This window comes from Lycium ferocissimum, unplaced genomic scaffold, assembly GCF_029784015.1.
Source record: "Lycium ferocissimum isolate CSIRO_LF1 unplaced genomic scaffold, AGI_CSIRO_Lferr_CH_V1 ctg16355, whole genome shotgun sequence".
Classification (NCBI taxonomy): domain Eukaryota; kingdom Viridiplantae; phylum Streptophyta; class Magnoliopsida; order Solanales; family Solanaceae; genus Lycium; species Lycium ferocissimum.
Window position 1 is genome coordinate 1,717 of NW_026716555.1, and position 7,807 is coordinate 9,523.

General features: G+C 39.8%; 1 non-coding gene across 1 annotated transcript; it reads left to right on the top strand.

Annotated features, from left to right (window-relative positions):
• Positions 1-3,219: 3,219 nt before the first annotated feature.
• Positions 3,220-3,325, top strand: LOC132042586 (small nucleolar RNA R71). Its single transcript, XR_009411511.1, has one exon. It is a non-coding gene; the product is annotated as a small nucleolar RNA R71 (small nucleolar RNA).
• The last annotated feature ends 4,482 nt before the right edge of the window (positions 3,326-7,807 follow it).

The window sequence follows — 7,807 nt, forward strand, 5'->3', positions numbered from 1 at the left end:
AATTCAAAAGGTAAAGACCAATCCGGGGACACAACAATAGGGGCTGAGGTCAATTTCAACTTCAACTCGTCAAAGGCCTTCATGCACTTCTCATCAAAATTGAATTTGGACTCCTTTTCCAAAAGTTTGCACATGGGATTAGAAATTTTGGAGAAGTCTTTGATAAATCTTCTATAGAATCTAGCGTGCCCCAAGAAACTCCGAACCCCTTTAACTGAGATGGGTGGAGGGAGTTTTGAAATCACATCGATTTTGGCTTGGTCAACTTCAATCTCTCTTTCAAAAATCTTATGGCCAAGGACAATTCCCTACTTTACCATAAAATGACACTTTTCCCAGTTGAGAACGAGGTTTGTCTCCTCACACCTTTGTAGAACCCGATCAAGATGGTCTAAACATTCACCGAATGAATCTCCCACAAATGCAGAAATCATCCATGAAGACTTCAAGAAAAGTTTTTCAACCATATCGAGAATATGGACATCATGCATGCCGGAAAGTTGGGGCATTGGTAAAGTAAAATGGCATTCAAAGGACGTCCCATAAGGACAAGTGAAAGTAGTGTTTTCTTGGTCTTCCAATGCATTATTGATTTGGTTGTACCCTGAGTACCTATCCAAGAAACAATAATAAGACCTTCCAGCTAGCCGATCAAGCATTTGATTAATAAAAGGCATAGGGAAATGATCCTTGCAAGATGCAGTGTTCAACTTTCTGTAGTCCATACAAACTCTCCAATCGGTGATAGTTCTTGTAGGAATTAATTCATTTTTAGAATTAGGGACAACAGTGATGCCCCCATTTTTTGGCACACATTAGACCGGACTTACCTATGGACTATCGGGCTTGTCGGGCAAACTACTCAAAGATCTAGCCACTTAATCTCTTTCTTTACCACCTCTTGTCTAGTGGATTCAATCTTCTCTGATTCTTAAAACTCAGTGAACTTTCCTCTTCCAATTGAATTCGGTGCTCACAAATTTCGGAGGGAATCCCTCGGATGTCTGCAATAGTCCAACCCAAAGCTCTCAAATGCTTCCTCAAAACTGCGATGAGTCTTTGAGTTTGGCCCTCATTCAGAAGTGATGACACAATAATTGGGAGAGTGGCATTTGCTCCAAAAAACTTATATCTAAGATGGGATGGAAGTTGCTTGAGCTCCAACTTCGGCAGCTCAATAATTAAATGTTTTGCTGGAGGGGTTGTTCACTTCTCTAGATGAAGAGATAATTTCTTAGGCTTATAAGATTAAGACCCCAGATCGGTGAGTTTACCGTCTCAATATATCCCTCCATTTCTTCTGCATCAAAATTGACCAAGATGGCCGATAATGCTTCACCCAAGCATTTTTCTTCCATCTTGAATTCTACCGCTTCATCCACCACATCAAAAGAATTAATGACTGAAATACTTTGATAAAGACTAGGAAATTTCATACCCTTGCTGGCGTGAAAAGCCACCTCCTCATCATTAGCCCGAAACTTGATTTCATGCTTTTCTGAATCCATAAGAGCCCTCCCTGTAGCAAGGAAAGGTCTCCCCAAAATAATAGAAATTTCTTGATCAACAATAGTTTCAAGAATCACGAAATTTATCGGCAGTAGGAATTCCCCAATTCGAACAAGAACATCATCAACTACCCCAACTGGCCTTTTGATCAATCTGTTCGCCATTTGCAACCTCATGGTAGTGGGCCTTGGCATCTCTAATCCCGATCTCTTGAAAATCTCAAGGGGCATAAGATTTATGCTAGCCTCGTTATCACACAACGCCTTGGCAAAATCCTAATGCCCTATGGTGCATGGAATGGTGAATGCTCCAGGATCTTCCCTTTTTTGTACTGTGGTCATGGAGATAATAGCACTAACGCGATGAGTGATACCCACAATGTCGTGTTTCAATGGCTTCTTCTTCTTTGTTATGAGATCCTTCAAATACTTAGCAAACCCAGGCATTTCTTGGACAGCATCCATGAAAGGAATGTTCATCGTCAATTACATAAGTTGATCATAAAATCGCAAACACTTGTCATCTTCTATTTTTCTCACTAACCTTTGAGGAAAAGGCGGTGAAGATTTGAACAATTGAGTCAAAGGGCGTAGAGCGCCAAAAAAAAGTTTGGCCTTCTTTTCATGTTTTTTCTCCTTGTGCCTTAAGATTTTCAAGATTTTTGCTTCTCTTCGCCTATAATAGGGACTTATCTCCTCTCGTTTCTTCCTCCACAATAACATCGACACATCGGGTCAGGTGCCTCTTCTTCAACAATTAGCTCAAGATCAATCACCTTTTTATCAGCACCTAGAAGTATTTTTCCACTTCGAGTGCTAATAACAGCTACATGCTCCACAGAGTTTACCCCACTACCTTTCGGATCTGGAATTGTATCACTTGGTAGTTGTCCACGTTGAGGAGTATGCACTTCTCTGGAAAAGTCTCTGAATTGCGATTCAAGCCTTTGAATGGCAGCTGAATGAGATAGTTGAACCTGAGACATTCCCTTATTGTACTTTCGGCCCGTCGTAGTTCATTAGCATTTTCTTCATCATACTGACTCATGCGTTTAATCATTAGCAAGCATTGCCAGTAGTTGTTAGCTAAATGGTCTCTCCACTGTTGGGAATTTGATGCTTGCCCCCTTGGTGGAATGTAGGGTTAGAGCTCTTATTGCCATAATTGTTGTTATCAGAATTCTTGATTTGATTTTCCCCGATCATTTTCGCTATAATTGTTCCACTTAATTGGTGTTGAGGCCTCTGCTATGGGTGATGGCCGGACCTTGATAATTTTGCCACACTGACCACCTTGGGAGTTGTTGACATAATTAGCATCTTCATAATGTTGTTGCCCATCTTGGTAGATCCCTCGGTGGACTTGATATCCCTCGTGGAGGAGGTGGTAACTCGCCAGCATTTACCCCCCGTGCATCCTTTTCTGCCAACTTCTTTGATAATAGATCCACCATGGTGTGCAATTGAGCAAAGGCATGATCCCTCTCTTGGTTTTCTTTTGCAAAAGTGGCTAGTGATAGACTACCATAAAAACGACTCTCACTATCAGTTGAATGCCAAGCTTGATTGTGGGTGGTGAGTTTATTAAGCAACCGGGTGATGTTGACAAATGACTTGTCCATGAAGCATCCTCCCGCGGCAGTATTGACAGCAATCTGATTCATTGTATCTAAGCCCTTGTAGAATTTCCTCGGTGAGAATAGCATCTGAAAACCCGTGAGTTGGAGATTGAGCTAGAAAGTACTTGAACCGCTCCTATGCCGAATATAATTGTTCCCCAGGGAGTTGTTTGAACCCAAAGATCTTATCTCGAAGTTCAATTTTTTTTGCTCCGTGGAAACCATTTATTCAAAAATGTATTTGCTAGCTCGCTCAGTGTGAATAGAATTGTCGTAGCTTTTCATACTATTCCCTTGCTTGGCTAGCCAAGGAATATTCAAAGACCTATAACCCAAGTGCATCAAAGCAGAAACAAGCACCTTGAGATTGCCGAGCACACACGTGCGGGGAAGTTCTTCAAATGTCGGTGGTGCCCTTCCGAAGAATTTCGAAAATAACCTTCAAGTTTTAGCAGCTGATAGATAGAACTATCAATTTTGAAAGTAGCATTTCCAATCCTAGGAAGGGCCATAGCAGAAGCATAATCAGCTTCATTGATGAATTCTGCAAATATATTCTCATCTTCGTCCTCTTAAAGGCATGTGGGTTCACTGGGCCCACTTCGTTCCCTTGATTTCATTTATGCCTTCTCGCCATGTTCAACTCGGTTACCAAAACAAAGAACAAGGTGTGATGGAATAGAAAAAGATTTAAAGAAAAGTACACAACAATCGATAATTTCAAAATCGTATTCGACGGCTAAATGCGCCAAAATTTTATACGCTCAAATTACACCTATAAGTGGCGTAAAGCGGTCGTTGTCAAATATATAACCCAAAAAAGGTTGGGATCGAATCCCACGAGGGAATATGGAGAAAAAGTGGTACTAATTGTATGCGATATTAGTCTTTAAAGGCTTTAATCCTATTCCGAATAGTTTGAAATATTTGTTGTGTAATGTAAAACGAATACTTTGACTTGAATTGTAATTAATGCGAGAGAGAGACAAAGGTTGTGTTCCAGAAAACTTTGATTAGATATTATGCTTGTGTTTCAATGTGATATACTTCGAATGCTTATTCTAAAGATATGCACTTGATCTCGAAAGACTTCCCAATGTTTCCCGAACTCAGCTAGGCCGTATTTCCTCTTATGATTTTCCCAAATACGAGAGAGTTGAAATTTAAGAGCGACCAATAATGCCAATTAGACTTGTTCTTATTCCTAAGTTAGTCTATTAAACGAGGGCTAACGCCCCGCGTCATTGTTATTCAATCTTACCAATGCTAACTCTCTTTCCTAAGAAAAGTTAGCTTTAATGGCTTAGGCTAATGCTTGCAATCATTACCCAACGCTAAAACACAAAGATTGAATAAATACCAACAACCGTTATGCATATATCAATAGTAGAAACCCATTCACATAATACCCATCATGGGGTCCATAACCTTAGAACTTGAATTAGCTACTCATCATTTTGGTTAACAAAGAAAGCTTAAAAGATAACATAATGTACCTACAATAGCAATACAATGTGGAATGAGGATGAAGTTGATGCCTTAAATGCCCCAACAACTTCACAAATATCCAAGGCTTAAAGTTAGTGCTCCCAAAAGAACTGAATAATTGCTAGAAACCTAACTTTAAGTATTTATAGGGCCAAAAATCGTGCCAAAGTTCTGGATAAAAACACCCTTCGCGACATCGTTACGGACAGTAACACAGGTTACGGACCATTCTTCGGTTCCGTCCTTTGTCGCTTGATATTAGGTCAACCGTTACGGCTTCTTTTGACGGACCGTAATACAGGTTACGGTCCGTCTCTTCCAGCGGATCATGGCTTCAGTTTTCAGTGGCCTATGCGTTACGCCCTGTAACCTTCGTTACGGACCGTCCTTCTGGGCGTAACATGTGACAATAATTAGGCTTCTCACTAGAAATTCCCTGTATTACGATACACGTTACCACCCGTAACATGAGTTACGGACCGTCCTTTTGAGCGGCATGTATCTGGATCTTCCTCTTAGGTTACGGATCACGTTACGGTCCGTAACTCGAGTTACGGATCGTCCTTTTGCTCCCAAGTTGTCCGTTTTTCGACAATTCATCATTTTCGTTCCTTAGTCAACCAACCCTACAAAACATCAAAATAACATAAGAAACGATGTAAAAACACTTAAAAACAAGCAACACTTTTAGTGGAAAGACATAAAATGTGCCGAAATTCATGGCGCATGAAGCTCCCGTTCAGTCCTTCTTCCGACCACCATCTTGCCCTTTTGGGCCGCTGTAGCTTTCCTCTTCATAGGCATTTCTAAAATCATAACATACGATTAGGAAGAAGGGAATCCTGATAACATAGCTCTATCACACGATCTAAGATTATAAAGAACGATTAATAATTTCTAAATGCCCTGCAGCTGCCTGTTTATAAATGTGGCACGCTTCACACCTATAAACAGGACTCTACTGGACACGGCTCGCAGACATGCCCTTGAATGAATTGGTCTGATACCACTTTTGTCATGGCCCGACTAGAGGGTCATGACGGGCACCCGGAGCTAACCCACCGAGTACCTGTAAGCATACATCTCATTATCCTTTCTAGGTGGGCCATAAGCTAGATCATATGCGTCATACTCTGTAAGGACATGTATCATAAGATAATGGCACGTCGTTATGTAATCATCAAAAACCATGCCCATAAGCATAAGCCAACAAGGTTACATAATGTTATACAACAACAAGAACGGCTAAACCTAAGGAACATCTAGTTACATATATTTGTCTACGAGCCCCTAAATAGAATACAAGAATCCATAAGGACGGGGCAGGACTCTGCCATACCCAAGTATATATACACAAAAGAGTAGTACTAATAACTATGGCTCCGAAACCACCATAGCACTACTGAGATTCTGCTGATGGAGCTCCTAAAGATCAGGTCTGTCTACATGTCTACCTGCGGGCATGAACGCATCATCCACAAGAAAGGATGTCAGTACGAATAATGTACTAAGTATATAAGGCAGGAAAATAACATAAGAAGAAACGTGGAACATAACAAGAAATGTGGGACATAACATGAAAGTAAAGAGATAACATGTTCATCTGATTGCCTCGTAAGGCGGATATCATGCATGCTTAACCTTTTTGAAAACTTTTCTTCATATATACATAATAGTGTTGCGGAACGTGCAGCCCGATCCATGTATATATATATATATATATATATATATATATATATATATATATATATATATAATATATTGATGTGAAACATGCAACCCGATCCATTTATCCATATATCCCGCGTCCGGGATGATATCCAACTGATCAGGTGGCTATGCGTATATAATGACTCACCTTTCCCCTTACCCCATATATACATATAAATATATATATCATATACATATATAACATAGGTAGCATGCATGAGATCCCAAGTTAAAGTTATGACTTTATCGGAGTGACGTAAGGTCGGTAACCTCCGATTTACATTATGGAACAATCATCATCGCAATATCTCACCTTGAAGGAACAATTATCATAAGGTGAGAACAACAACAATGAATAAATCCTGAAAATCATGAAATAAGCTCAATAATCTCATCATAGCATTAAAATCATAACTTTGAGACTTCTAGAAATAGGATTATCATCATCATCATCATGAAAACATAATCATCTTTAGCATCATAAGAAACTTCAAGAATCATGAATATCTAGCTTGTAGGAATAAGGACATCATGAAAAATATGTATGAGTTCACGAGAAAGGAGTCATCATAGTCATTATGGTCAGCATAGAAACATCTTGTCATGAATATTATAAAAACCTTGAGAACCAGGAACTTCTAGCTGTTCGGGAACAAGAATGTTATGGAAAACATGTATCGCACCATAACATAGGAATCATGCCTTTAGAAAGAAAGGGACTAGCCTTACATACCTTTTTGTCTCCTACGACTTACGCTTATCCTCCCGAGCTCGCAAATCTACATCTGAGAGAATTCATACTATCGTTAGACTTGTCGTCGTACACTTATATTATGCTTTCAAATTAAACTACTTCATATCCTGCCAAAAATCGGGCAACATCTCCCCTGTTTATATGCCTAGCCCGAAATCATAATCCAACAACCAACAACAACAACAATACCAACATCAACAACAACATAATCAATACCAATATGCTCCATAAAACATCCCTCATGATGTTTTTCAATTTCTCAACTAACCAACTCGTTATACGATTATTTAATAACTTTATCTCCGTAAATAAACCTAAATCAATATCAATAAAGGAAGATTCATACCTTAATTCTGCTAGAACCACAATACCTTCACTTTCTACCTTGAGTTCAAGCCAAGACTCGCCGTAATGTGATTTTATAACCGCAACTATACGCTGTCCGAACCCAAATCCGGAGATTAAACTTGATTTGGGATAAAATTTGATGTTTAGAAGTTAAGGAAATTTCCAGAAAAATTTTAGACAGTTTTGAGGTGCTTTTATGAAAATTAAGGGGGTAAGCCTCCTTTTATAAGATTCCAGGGTCTGCCTACACCGACCTAAAACTTGCTAAGCTCGTTCGCACCACCTTGGGTGCGTTCTGTCTGAGTTGTGCCCTGGCTCCTCTGTTCGTTCGCACCACCCCTAGGTGCGTTCGCGTAGAGTTAATCCCTGCTCTGGTGGCC